The sequence below is a fragment of the Trichechus manatus genome, unplaced genomic scaffold, assembly GCF_000243295.1.
Source record: "Trichechus manatus latirostris isolate Lorelei unplaced genomic scaffold, TriManLat1.0 scaffold00053, whole genome shotgun sequence".
Classification (NCBI taxonomy): Eukaryota; Metazoa; Chordata; class Mammalia; order Sirenia; family Trichechidae; genus Trichechus; species Trichechus manatus.
Window position 1 is genome coordinate 15881205 of NW_004443989.1, and position 15505 is coordinate 15896709.

Consider the following 15505-nt stretch of genomic DNA (forward strand, 5'->3'; position numbering starts at 1 on the left):
GGACAGCCCCGTAAAACCAAATGAAACTAACGAGGTACAGGAGTCCAGTGACAAGGGCCAGAAGGCAGAAGGGGACAAAGAAGCTGGTGATAGGGAACCCAAGGTTGGGTAAGGATATTGTTGATGTGTTGTGAGATTGTTGACCATTGTCATAGGGCAACATGTATAGTAACTGTTAGATGAGAAACTAGTTTGGTTTTTAAGCCTTCATCTTAAGTGAGAATAACAGCACAATTGGAAGAGTGTAGTCAATGTCACTAAACTGTGCATGTAGAAATTTTTGAAATGGTGTGTCTTTGGCTATGTGTATTTTCACCAAAAAAAAAAAAAAGTTGAGAAGTTGTGGGGTTGTTAACCAATGTCATAAGCAATACGTGTACTACTGTTTTGTGAGAAACTATTTGTTCTGTAAGCCTTCACCTGCAGTACAATAGAAAAGAAAAGAAAAGAAATAAAAAAAAGAAATCAAGGGTGGAATAAAGAGATTAATACAATCAAATGAGAATAATAACACATCCTACCAGAACCTTTGGGATATAGCTAAAGCAGTCCTCTGAGGTCAATTTATAATATAAAATGCACACATTCAAAAAGAAGAAAGGGCCAAAATAAAAACATTAACCCTGCAATTCGATCTTATCAAAAGAGAGCAGCAAAAGAAGCCCAGGGGAATCAGAAGAAAGGAAATAATAAAAATTACAGCAAAAATAAATGAAACAGAGAATAGAAAAACAATTGAAAGAGTTAACAAGACCAAAAGCTGGTTATTTGAGAAGATGAACAAAATAAACCACTGTCCAAACTGAGAAAACAAAAACAGAAGAGCAATAAAACAACCCAAATAAGAAATGAGAAGGGTGACATTACAATAGACCCAACTGAAATTAAGAGAATCATAACAGAATACTATGAAAAATAGTATTACAACAAATTTGAAAACCTATAGGAAATGGTCAAATTTCTGGAAACACACTGCCTACCTACAGTAACACAAACTGAGTTAGGAAAACTAAATAAACTTAAAACAAAAGAAGAGATTGATGAAGAGGTAATTAAAAAACTGCTGAAGTCAGCGCCATCTACAGCTCATACAGACAGCCAGTTTTGAGCCTTTCTGGAGAGATGTAAAATCTCCTTCCTTAAGACAAATGAGTACCTTCGGGTAATATGACACTATACGCGGAAGCAACATGCCAACCCTCCACATCAGAGATCCAAAAAACTAAGTCAAACAGAGACAATCTTAATTCTGAAACTCTAAGCATCAAATGAAGAGATAAAGAACTCAACCAAGCACCAAATGGAATAAGAAACTGACAGAGAATGGAGAGTGAGGAGAGATACAAGCATAGGTCCCCTATCAACCAACACAGCACAGATCTGCTATTTGGACTCCTTTCAGAGATCAGAAAACAGGGAGTATGGGAAAGCAGCTTCACAGATCTGCAGGAGACAGAACAATTGGTAACTATCAATATAAGATTGCCCACTCCCCACACTTCTTCACACTCTCTCGACCTCCTCTGCTTCCTGCAGCCAGGGTCTCTTTGCCAGGAAACACTGGCTTCACCCCTGTGCTACTTGGATTCCACAGGCCCACATTGGCTTCCTCCCTGAGTACCAGTTGTTGGTTGTTGGTTTTGCTTTTTTCTGCTTCTTTTGGTTTCTTCCATACCTCTCACCACCACCCCTACTTTCTCTTAAATACCTGGCTCCATGTGCCATTGTGAAATGCCACTCTGCTGTGGAACTTCTTCCCGGCCTGTGCTTCGATGTTGGTGGGATTCTCAGGGCTTTTTTCATTTGTTTGTTAGTTTTGATTTGTTCTGTTTTGATTTGTTTGTTTTCTTTTTATTTTCTAGGCTTTGGAGCCCCTTCTAGCTGGACAGTACTATGTGGCTTGAGAGATACTCCCTCAGTATGCACAGTCACCCAGTGGAATCCCTAGGGGCATTTCTTTTTTCTTCTTTTATTTGTTAGTTTTATTTTCTTTTCTCTCTATTTCTCTTTCTTCATTTCTCAGTTTCTCATCTCTCCATAATTACTTTCTCTTCCTGTCCCCTGAATACCTGGGGCTGTGTGATGCCTCTACAATTTCTACCCAGGCTGTACTTCATGACATGTGAGCAACTTCCCCAGTCTTCACAGCCCCACTGGTGGGATACCTGGAGGATTTTTTCTTTCTGTCTAATTTTCAGTTATTCATTTTTTTATTTTACGCTTTTTCTTCTTTATCCTTTTTGATTTTCTCCATTTCTTAGTCTCTCATCTCTCCTCTCCAATGGCAAACTTCCTTAGCATTCTTTTTTGTTTGTATATTTCTGGCTCCTGTTACTCTCTCCTCTCTCTCCTCTCTCACATGCCCATCTTAGTTGCACACATAACAATCTCCCCCTTCCTTCCTACCTACCTGCACAATGAGCTAAACATCACACCTTCAAACACATAAGACATACAAACACATCCCCTTCACTGATTCCTCTCCCACCCTGTTGGCCATAGTACCTGCCACAAACAACCCATCCCAGAAACTCCTCTTCAGCTGCACCTGCCCTGCTGTACCGTACCTGAGAGACAGACCATGCCCATTGGAGAAGGAGGTGAAACGAGCAAACAACAAAGAATGCACAGCCAACCTTCTCAGACATAATCAAATAAAAAAACAGGATAAAACAAACAAATCTACGATCAGTAAATGAGGAAAATAACTACTGAATGTGCTGAAGACAGCAGACAATATCAAAACATAATAAAAAATGTACAGGATGGTTCCAGTAAGCATACAAAATAAAACACCAGATTACTTTCTAGAAGAAGAAAAGACACTAGAACTACCTGATAGGGAATTCAAATCTATACTATTCAGAGCTCTCCGAGAGTTGAAGCAAAAGGAAGACAAAAATGGGGAAAAATAGACAAATTCATGGAATATACACACACAAAATGGAATAATTCAAGAATATAATACAGGGAAAAAAATCCAAAAAAAAGTCAAAAGTAGAAATCCTACAAAAACAACAATTAGAAATACAAAAGATAAACAAGATTTCAGAAACAGACAGTGTTACAGAAAGACTGAGGAGTAGGTTTGAAATGATGGAAGACAGGATCAGCAAAATTGCAGACAAACACCTGGATACAACACTGAAGAGAAATCAGAAAAATGAAGAAATCCTGAGAATTACTGGGGATACAATCAAAGCAAAAATTTGTGAGCGATTGGAATTCCAGAACAAGAGGAGAAAACAGAAAACACAGAGGTCATTGAAGAACTTCCGACAGAAAACTTGCTCAATATCGTGAAAGATAAAAAGCTGACTATGCAAGAAGCTCAATGAACACCATATAGGATAGAACCCAAAAGATAATCACCAAGGCATGTCATATTCACACTCTTCAAAATCAAAGACAAACAAACAATACTGAGAGCAGCTAGAGAAAAACAAAAAGTCACATATATAAAGGAGAATCAACAAGACTAAACTCGGATTATTAGGCAGAAACCATGCAAGCAAGAAGGCAATAGGATGACATATATAAAACCTTGAAAGAAAAAAAAATAAACAATTGTCAGCCAACAATAATATATCCTGAAAAGTTATCAGTTCAAGTATGATGGTGAAATTAGGACATTTCCAGATAAACAGAAATTAATGGACTATGTAACAACCAAACCAAATTTACAAGAATTATTAAAGGGAGTCTTTCAATCTGAAAACAAACAACATCAGACCACAGGCTGAATCTAGGATGCAGGATCATACCAGCCAGATACCAACCTAGGAAATGAACCCTCAAGGACTTTCCAAAACCAAAAGTATTACAACAGGGAACCAGAGAGCTTATTCTGTAAATGACAACACTATCAGAACAATAAAAGAGGGAATAAAAGGTGTAGGTATAGAACCTTCTAATGGAGAGGAAGGCGAGACAATGCCAAGTAATAAGACTGGTCCAAACCTAGGAAGATAAGGGTAAATTTCAAGATAAGTACAAAGAAAGTTAACAAACCTACTCATCAAAATAAAGAAGAAAAACATAAAGTCTCAGTGAAAGCAAAACCTACAGACACAAAAGAAATTTAAAAAATTGCACTAACAAAAGGAATTCAGCATAAGAGAGTAAAGGAATAAACAAAACTTCAGTACCACAAAAAAAGCACTACAAAATGACATCAGTAAACTCACATCTATCAATAATTACACTGAATGTAATATTGGCCTAAATGCACCCAGAAAGAGATGGGGAGTAACAGAATGCATAAACAAACAAACAAACAAACAAACAAAAAAATCCAGGATCCATCAGTATGCTATCAACAAGAGACACACCTTAGAAACAAAGACATAAATGCATTAAAAAATCGAAGGCTGGAAAAAATATCAAAGAAACAGCTATCAAAAAAGAGCAGGAGTGACAAAACTAATCTCAGACAAAATAGACTTCAAAACAGAATCCACCATAAAAGACAAAGAAGGACACTATATGATGGGGATGATCCATCATGAACACATAACCATAATAAACTTCTACACACCCAATGACAGGGCGGCCAAATACATAAACTCTAATAACACTGAAAAGATAAATAGACAGTTACACCATAATAGTAAGAGACTTCAACACACCACTCTCAGTAAAGGACAGACATCTAGGAAAAAACTCAACAAAGATACCGAAGACCTAAATGGAACAATCAGCCAAACTGACCCCATAGACATATAGAGAACACTTCACCCAACATCTGCAAAGTACACTTTCTTTTCCAATCCACATGGAATGCTCTCCAGAATAGCCCACATCTCAGGCCACAGAGGAACCCTCAACAAAATCCAAAACGTTGAGATAATACGAAGTATCTTTTCTGACCACAACACCATCAAGGTAGAAACTAACAACAGGAAGAGCAAGGAAAAAATAAATCAATTGCATGGAAACTAAATAACACTCTGCTTACAAACCTCTGGGTAACAGAAGAAATAATAGATGGAATAAAAAAATTCCTAAAATCAAACAAGAAAGGAAACGTATCATACCAAAACCTTTAGGACACAGCAAAGGCAGTCCTCAGAGAACAATTTATAGCAATAGATGCACACATCAAAAAATAAGAAAAGGACAAAACCAAAACATTCACTACACAAATTGAACAAATAGAGAACAGCAAAATGAAGCTCACAGCCACCAGACGAAAGGAAATAAATGAAACAGAGAATAGAAAAACAATATAATCAACAAAATCAAAAGTTGGTTCTTTGAAAGAATCAACAAAATTGACAAACCACTGGCCAGACGACAAAAGGAAAACAGGAGAGGAAGCAAATAAACCAAATAAGAAATGAATTGGGGGAAATTACAACACTCCCAACTGAAATAAAAAGGACCACAACAGAGTATTATGAAAAACTATACTCTAACACATTTGAAAACCTAGAGGAAATGGATAACTTTTTAGAAACACAGTGTCTACCCAAACTAACACAAAGTGATGTGGAAAATTAGAACAGACTCATAACAAGAGAAGAGATTGAAAAGGTTAAAAAAAAAAAAACAACAATAAAACCTGGCCCAGATGGTTTCACTGGAGAATTCTACCAAACATTCAGAGAAGAGCTTATGACAGTAATACTCACATTATTTCAGAACATAGAAAAGGAAGCAACACATCTGAATTCATTCTATGAATCCAGGATAACCCTGATACAAAAACCAGGCACAGATGCCACAAAAACGAAAATTACAGACCAATAACTCTCATGAATATAGATGCAAATATTCTTAACAAAATTCTAGCCAATAGAATTCAACATTATATCAAAGAAAATCATACACCACAACCAGGTAAGATTTATACCACGTATGCAAGAATGGTTCAACATTAGAAAATCAATCAGCATAATCCACCACATAAATAAAAGAATCTCATGACCCTCTCAATTGACACAGAAAAAGCATTTGACAAACCCAAAATATTTCTGATAAAAACTCTCAATAAAATAGGTATAGAAGGGAAAATTTTCAACATAATAAAGACATCTATGCAAAACCAACAGCCAACATCATTCTTAATGGAGAGAGGTTGAAACCACTCCCCTTGAGAACAGTATGCCCTTTATCACTACTCCTATTTACCAATGTGCTTGAAGTCCTAGCTAGAGCAATAGGGAAGAAAAAGAAATAAAGGGCATCCAAATTGGTAATGAAGATGTTAAACTGTCTCTATATGATACTATACACAGAAAACCCAAAAGACTCCAAGAGAAAACTACTGGAACTAATAGAAAGATTCAGCAGGTTAGTAGGATAAAAGATAAACTTACAAAAAAGTATGTTGGATTCCTATATACCAATAAACAGAATGATGAAAAGCAAATCAGGAAAACAATACCATTTATAATAGCCCCTAAAAAATAAAATACTTAGGAATAAATCTAAGAAGGGATGTAAAAGAGCTATACAAAGAAAACTATGAAACACTACTAAAAGAAAACCAAAGGAATCTACATAATTGGAAAAACATAGCATACTCATGGATAAGTAGACAACCTTGTGAAAATGATAAATCTACATAAAGCGAATTTACAAATACAATGCATTCTCGATCTAAATATGAAGAACATTCTTTAAAGAGATGGAAAAACTGATCATTAACTTTATATGGAAATGGAAGAAGCTCCAGATAAGTAAACAACTATTGAAGAAGAAGAATACAGTAGGACTTGCACTACCTGAACTCAGAACATACTATACAGCTACGGTAGTCAAAACAGCCTTGCACTGGTACAAGGACAGACACATTGACCACTGGAACAGTATTGAAGACTCAGATGTAATTCCATACACGTAGGGTCACCTGATCTTCGACAAGGGCCCAAAGACAATCCAATGGGGAGCAGATAGTCTTTTTAACAAATGGTGCTGGCAAAACTGAACATCCTTCTACCAAAAAAAATTACCTTGCACCATATAAAAAAACTAATTCAAAATGGATCAAAGACCTAAATATAAATACAAAAACTATAAAGTTCTTAGAATAAAAAATAGGATCAACGCTAGAGGCCTGAAAGCACAGAATTAACAGGATGAAAACCATAATCAACAAAATACAAACTCCAGAAGATAAGATAGATAACCGGGATGTTCTAAAAATTAAATACTTACACTTATCAAAAGACTTCACTAAGAGAATAAAAAGAGAATCTAGAGACTAGGAAAAAAATTTTGGACATTGCAAATCAGACAAAGATCTAGTTTCCAAAATCTTTAAAAAAATGCAACACCTCTACAGCAAAAATACACATAATCCAATTAAAAAAAGGGCAAAGGAAATGAACAGGAACTTCTCCAAAGAAGTCATTCAAGCGGCAAACAGACACTTGAGGAAATGCCACAATCACTAGCCATTAGAGAAATACAAATCAAAACTACAATGAGATACCATCCCATCCCAGCATTTCTGTTAAGAATGAAAAAAGAAAAAGAAAAAAACAGGAAATAACAAATTCTGGAGAGGCTGTGGGGAGATCAGAGCTCTTATACACTTCTTTAGGGAATGCAATATGGTACAACCATTTTGTAAAACGATATGGCATTTCCTTAGAAAGCTAGAAATAGAAATACCATATGAACCAGTAATCCTACTTCTAGGAATATATCCTAGAGAAATAAGAGCGTCACACGAATTGACATATGCACACCCATATTCATTACAGCACTGTTCACAATAGCAAAAAGATGGATACAACCTAGATGACCATCAACAGATTAATGGATAAACAAACTATGGTACATACACACAATGGTGTATTATGCAACAATAAAGAACATTGATGAATCTATGAAGCATCTTATAACGTCGATGAAACTGGAGGACATTATTCTGAGTGAAATAAGTCAATCACAAAAGGACAAATATTGTATGAGACCACCAGCGTAAAAACTCATGAAAAAGTTTACATACAAAAAGAAACAATGTTTGCTGGTTACAACAGATGGGAGGGGTGGGGGAAAATACTAAATAGACAATAAATAAGTGGTAACTTTGGTGAAGGATAAGAGAGCACACAATACTGGGGAAGCCAGCACAGCTTGTAAAAGGCAAGTGGTGGAAGCTCCATAGACACATCCACACTCCCTGGGGACCAAATTACTGGGTGGAGGGCTGTAAGGACCATGGTGTCGGGGAACATCTAGCTCAACTGGCATAACACAGTTTATAAAGAAAATGTTCTACATTCTACTTTAATGGGTAGTTCTAAAATGATAAAGATCATGGAAGAAAAAATAGGGACAACGCTAGGATCCCTAATACATGGCATGGACAGAATACAAAACATTACTAATAATGCACAAACACCAGAAGAAAATCTGGATAACTGGGAGCTCCAAAAAATCAAAGACGTATGCTCATCAAAAGACTTCACAAAAAGAGTAAAAAAACAACTTACAGACTGGGAAATTTTTTTTTGGCTACTACATGTCTTATCACCGTCAAATCTCTAAAATCTGCAAGATACTGCAAAACCTCAACAACAAAAGAATACAAATAACGTAATTAAAAAATGGGCAAAGGATATGAACAGACACTTTGCCAAAGAAGACATTCAGGCTGCTAACAGACACATGAGGAAAAGCTCAGAACCATTAGCCATTAGAGAAATGCAAATCAAAAATACAGTGAGCTACCATCTCACCCCAACATTGCTGGCACTAATCCAAAAAACACAAAATATATACATGTTGGAGAGGTTGTGAAGAGATTGGAACACTTATACACTGCTGGTAAGAATGTAAAATGGTACAACTACTTTGGAAATCAATTTGGCACTTCCTTATGAAGGTAGAAATAGAAGTACCGTACGATACAGCGTTTCTACTCCTTGCAATATATCCTAGAGAAATAAGAGCCATCACACGAATAGACATAGGCACACCCATGTTCATTGCAGCACTGCTCACAATAGCAAAAAGATGGAAACATCCTAGGTGCCCATCAACGGACGAATGGATAAACAAATTTTTTTATAGTCACACAATTGAATACTATGCAACGATAAAGAACAATGATGAATCTGTGAAACTTCTCACAACATTGATGAATTTGGCAGGCATTATGCTGAGTGAAATTAGTCTGTTGCAAAAGGACAAATATTGTATGAGACCTCTATTATAAGAACTCAAGAAAAGGTGGAAACACAGAAGAAAACATTCTTTGATGGTTATGAGGGTCGGAAGGGAGGTAGAGGGGAACTCACTAACTAGATAGTACACAAGAATCATCTTAGGTGAAAGGAAAGATAACACACAACACAGGGAAAGTCAATATAACTGGACTAAACCTAAAGGTAAGAAGCTTCCTGAACAAAACCAAACAGTTCAAGGGACAAAGCAGCAGGTTCAGTATCTGGGGACCATGTAGGTCAATTGGCATAACAAAGTTTATTAAGAAAATATTCTGCATACCACTTTGGTGAGTGGTGTCTGGGGTCTTCAAAGCTTGCAAGTAGCCATCTAAGGTACATCAATTGGTCCCAACCCAGCTGGAGCACAGGAGAATGAAGAACACCAAAGACACATGGAAAATATTAGCCCAAGAGACAAAAGGGGTTACATAAACCAGAGAGTCCATCAGCCTGAGACCAGAACTAGATGATGCCCGGCTACCACCAATGACCACCTGTCAGGAAATACAACAGAGTCCCAGACTGAGCAGGAGAAAAATGTGGAACAGAACTCAAATTCACGTAAAAAGAAGAGACTTAATTGTCTATTTGAGCCTGGAGGAACCCCAGAAATCGTGGCTCCCGGACTCTCTGTTAACCCAAAACTAAAACCATTAACAAAGCCAACTCTTCAGACAAAGATTAGACTGGGCCATAAAACATAAAATAATACTCATGAAGATTGTGCTTCCTAGTTCAAGTAGATATGCGACAGTAAATGGGAAGCTCCTGTCCAGAGGCAGGATGAGAAGGCAGAAAGTGATAAACAATTAAAAAACAAAACCTAACCCGTTGCCATCAAGTCAGTTCCGATTCATAGGGGAGCTGGTTAAATGGACACTGGGAACCCAGGGTAGAAACAAGGAGTGTGGTCTCACATTATAGTGATTACAACTAGGGTCACATAACAATACGTGTATAAATTTTTGTTTGATAAATTAACTTAAGCTGTAAAATTTCACCTAAACAGTAAAAAAAAAAAAAAAAAAAAAAAAGAGGAGGTGTATAACGACTGACTTTGGATCTGCATCTTTATTTTTATGAGCAGCTACTATAGGTTTAAATAGAACACTTAACTTCTTTTGTTCTTTTTTCTCAATATCTGATAAATATCCAGAGGAAACAGCTGCAGCACCACTCTCATTTGATTTCTTGACTGCTGTTCCACGGACATTGATTGTGGAACCAAGTAAAATGAAATCCTTGATAACTTCAAAATTTTCTCCATTTATCATGATGTTGTTTATTGGTCCAGTTGCAAGAATTTTTGTTTTCTTTATTTTGAGGTATAATCCATACTGAAGTCTGTAGTCTTTGATCTTCATCAGTAAGTAAATATGCATAAGAGTATATATAATGAAGTATACTTATATATACTTATTTTCTTCCTACCTCCTCTATCTGCCACAGAGGGAGAAGTGTTGGAGTATCCAAATACAATGAGAATAAATATTTGAATAGTAGCCTTAGTGGCACAATGGATAAGGTCAGCAGTTCAAATCCATCAGCTTCTCCTTGGCAAGTCTTTGGGTGAGGTCTATTCTGTCCTATTGGGTCACAATGAGTCAGAATTGACTCGACAGAAACGGGCTGGTTTAATGGATTATTGCAATTTATAGAACATTCTACTGCATTGCAATATCACCAATCAAAATATCACCATGTTTGCTTTGTTTGGCTTCCATTATCTTTACAATGTCAAAAATTTAGGGGAACATACTCCTTGTGCACGTCTTTTTTTCCAACCATAAATAACAAATATATTTAAATACAACTAATGGTACAACTGAAAGTAAATGCCATTGTTTCCAAATATAAAATTTGTAAATGAAACAGTGTTTATTTCTAGGCTCTGTGTGGTATATTTCCCATTCATAGAGTGTTGTTCTTCTTAGGTGCAGGGGAGTGGGTTCCAACTCATAGCTACCCTCTGTAAAACACACTTTGTCTTGTACTAATCAGTGTCTTAATAATAAATTTAAAGTGGTCCTGGTGGCAGAAAGTTAAGCTCTTGGCTGCCAACCAAAAAGTTTCTGATTTGAAACCACCCAGCGGCTCTGTGGAAGAAAGACTTGGTAATCTTCTCCCATAATGATTACAGCCTAAAACACCCTATATAGCAGTTTTACTCTATTCACGAGGGGTCACTATGAGTTGACAATCGAGTAGAAGGCACCTACCAACAACAAAAATCATTAATTTATTAATAAATTTAATAAGTACTCAGGAAAATTCTCTTCAATGTTAACATTTTCAATGCATTACTTGTATCAACACGATACCTGATTTATAAAAGTGATAAGGGCACTTGTCCATGTTTTTAAAAAAAATCATTTTCTGATGGAAAAAGAAAGAAAGAAAGAATATATAAATAAATGATAGCCCTTCCCTAGATATATTTCAGACTACAACATTTGGAAATGTATACACTGGCACAAACATAAATATACAGATCAAGTGTCTTCATATTTGTAAAACTTTAAGGGTCCTAGATTTTGTTCAAGTTTATCTAAGTACAGTTGACATACATAATTATATACTTTCTGAAGATGTGTTTCTATTTATGTTGGCCAGTCGAATACTTTATTTTAGAGTTCCTAAATTTCAGCTCTATTGCCATTTTGAGCCATGCAGTTACTTCTTGTGGGAGGCTGTTCTGTGCATTATATTTTTTTTTTTGAAGCATACCTTGCCTCTACCCACTAGTGCAAGCAGTACCTACACCGAGCTGTGAAACTAAAATTAACTCCAACAATTGTCAGATATTCCTGGGAGCAAAATTGGCCCTTGTAATATACTGATGCTAATATCGACATATACACTACCCAGGTCATTCTAAGTAAAATGCATTGCGTGAAACTAGATTGGGGAGTACTCATCAAAATGAGAAGTTTGAAGGTCATTCTAAATGTAGGACACAGGATTGAGGCTCAACATAAGAATTACGTTCTGTAATAAATGTTTGTAAACCTGGCAACCAATGACACCAACTAGTATCCTGAATTGCAAACAGAAGTCTCATCAAGAAATATTACTGTAGAGTCTCTACTGGAAAAGATGAAAGGCAGACGAAACTCATTCTCATGGAAAGAAGTCATGTTCAGAGTCATGAAGTTTCCCTGGAATCACTGTACATGGGGGTCCCTACAGAGGCATGAACAAGAAGGGGAAACCACAGCTTCTGAGAGAAAACCCTTCCTTGACTTCCTTCCCCTGCCTCTGTTGACAAGATGGTCCACTAAGCTTAGGGGGTCCTAAAAGACCCCTAGAAACCACCTCCCTACTCGCCTACTGCAGGAAAGTTTGTGTCTGCCCTCACACTGACTTCCTCTCACTGTGTTTCTTGCACAGTATACATGGCCGTGTCCTCAGAATTCACAGAACTCAGTTTTAAATAATCTTGGTTCTTGGAGGTGTCCCTGGTGATAAGGGCACTTGTCCATGTTTGGATCTGCATCTTTATTTTTCTGAGCAGCAACTATAGGTTTAAATAGAACACTTAACTTCTTTTGTTCTTTTTTTCAATATCTGATAACTATCCAGAGGAAACAGCTGCACCACCACTCTCATTTGATTTCTTGACTCCTGTTCCACGGACATTGATTGTGGAACCAAGTAAAATGAAATTCTTGATAACTTCAAAATTTTCTCCATTTATCATGATGTTGTTTATTGGTCCAGTTGTAAGAATTTTTGTTTTCTTTATTTTGAGGTATAATCCATACTGAAGTCTGTGGATGGTGGCTGACTCGGAATGCAAGAGTTGAGTTATAATTTGTTCTCCCACCACTCTTTATTCTACCATCCCAATCTAGTCCCTTTCCTGGAGCCTGATAGACCCAGCTCACACCATAGCTAGTTAAGGAGAATCCAGAGACAGCACAGGTGAGAGTTTGTGAGGGCTTCACTAGTTCTGGGCCTGACTCCTGCAGCTGCACCTGGGACAGAACACTGGGGGACAAAAACAACCACAGTGGGTCATAATCAGATATAGCATCCCTGTACCTTCATTTATGAATCCCTGAAACACTTATCTGGGAGATGCCACCAGAAAAGGAAGACCCACAAATATTTCATGTTCTTGCGGGTGAGATCCATGACTCCCAGAGGATATTTCCAGGGTGAGAGGAAACCTGAATTAAAGTAAATCCGTACTGTGTTTTCATCTGGTTGCCTAAGTGGGATTTGCACACGGGAGGTCAATTTGTATGCAAAATCAAAGAGGGGTGAAGGGGTGTACCTGTCTCTGGGGCACTCACTGGAAAATAGATGTTGGCTGTACCCTTGGGAGAAGATAATCCTCTCCCTGGGTCTTCCCCTTACCCAGTCCTGGTTTTTCTTTATCCACAACAGGATATATTCTGATTCAGGGAGACAGATGAAACCAAGTATCTAGGAGAGCTTTGGGAATAGGGTTAATACACCTCTACTCCCAGGGATGGATAGAGAGATAGACAAACAAATATAGACAGAGAGATGGATAAATAGGTAATTATCAAATATTCACCACAAATCCAAGGCTTTCTGAAAGGTCACATACACAATCTGATCCATTTCACACCTTCATTATCTCGTGTGTAAACTTTTGGATATTCCAAAGCTTTGAGACAGTAACTAAATGATCAAAAACATTGAATTCAGACAAAAATGTGTCCAATCCAATGTTTTTTTCTTTTTTCTAAATTGAAACAACGTTGAGTGACTTACTAATTTGGGTGAATATTTCTTCACCTGAAACATCTTTACTACTATGGATATTCAAGGATTACTGTGGAAGGGAATATCTTCATGCCATTCTAAAGTATTGTTTTTTCTTCTTACCTCACCCTCAACACACAGAATAGATATTTCTACCTTGAGAGTAATCATTCTTAGTGTTAAAATGGCAAGCAAAAAAAAAAAAAAAAAGCAAATTACAAAAATTCTGTATGGGAGACTAACTTGAAATATAAACTTCATTTAATTACAACAATTAAAAAAAAGTGGACAGCAATCCCCTTATTTTCCTTTGTCTCTTAATCTGAGAGTATGTAATAAATTCCTGGGTATGCAGACTCTCTCATGAAAGAGACTTTTGGGAAACATAAACTTCAGGACCACAAGCAGATTGAGTTAGCTTAAAGTTCTCAGCTCAGCAACATGTTGGGTCAGTAAACTGGTCTTTGTTTAAAACTCATGTATCCTAGAGGTGTCCACTCTTTGTTCTCTGGATGACTAACAATGGATATTGAATTTAGTGAAAATGGTTTTCATTACTTTGGAGAGAATAATATACATGGTTCTTGGGAATACAGCTGTACTCAAAACGGATTGCTTAGGTGATGAGGTCGCTATTTCCAGAAGGAAACTCAGTTCCCTTTGGAAAACTTTTCTGAGAAATGCCCCACTGTGGGCTTATGTTACTGAACCCTGAAGTAAGATCCTATGCTGTTTTCCTTTGTGGGAAATGCTTTCCAATCACAGGGATGGTGAAAATTCTCATCATGTTTATTTGTCAATAGGAAAAAATTAGTCAGGAAGGAAACAGGAGAAGGAGAAGTTCCTACTGAGTAGTAATATCTCAGACAAAGAGAATGTTGCCTTCTCCTCCCTTGAATGCATTGAGAATGTGAGAAATTAAAGGGACAAAAAAGTAAGAAAAGTCTCTGGTGGCAGCTGAGAGCTGGAAAGAAGGGAAATCACTGAGAGCTAGGAAGCGGAGGAAACACCTGATCCTAATAGGAAGGCCCTCATCAGCTACTCTCTGCACTATTCCTGGTACTGGGTCCCTTTTGCTCTGTGGATCCTGAGCACATCCTGCAGGGCAGCCCAGTCCCAGTCCCCTGCAGGCCAGGTTTATGTCTAGGCTTCCACTGCCTTCCCCTCATTTTTCTCACACATGATCATGACTCCTGCCATACTGGAGCTCAGGCACAAGAAGAACTGATTCTTAGACATGTTTTTGGAGATGAAGAGTCAACTTTGGAGGGATGGTTATATGCTTTTATGCCTCTAGTACATACGTACCTATCCACTTTATCCCCTTCCTGGGGGATGGGAAGCTGGTGGATTAAGGCACAGCAGTGACCACTGCTTTTCATGCTGGATCCAGAGACAGCTCAGGTAATGGAGAGAATCTTCAATGGCCTCACTATTTTTGTGCCTGACACCTGTAGCTGCACCTGGGATATGACATCTAAAGACAGAAAAATATATATATATATATATTTATAAATATAACATTTTTTTAAATTAAAATATAAATATATATATCTACATAGATATATCATTAGTGACAAATATCG

General features: G+C 37.1%; 1 pseudogene; it reads right to left on the reverse strand.

Annotated features, from left to right (window-relative positions):
• Nucleotides 1-12475: 12475 nt before the first annotated feature.
• On the reverse strand, nucleotides 12476-15301 carry LOC105756349 (Ig heavy chain V region MC101-like; annotated as a pseudogene).
• Between the last annotated feature and the right edge of the window lie 204 nt (nucleotides 15302-15505).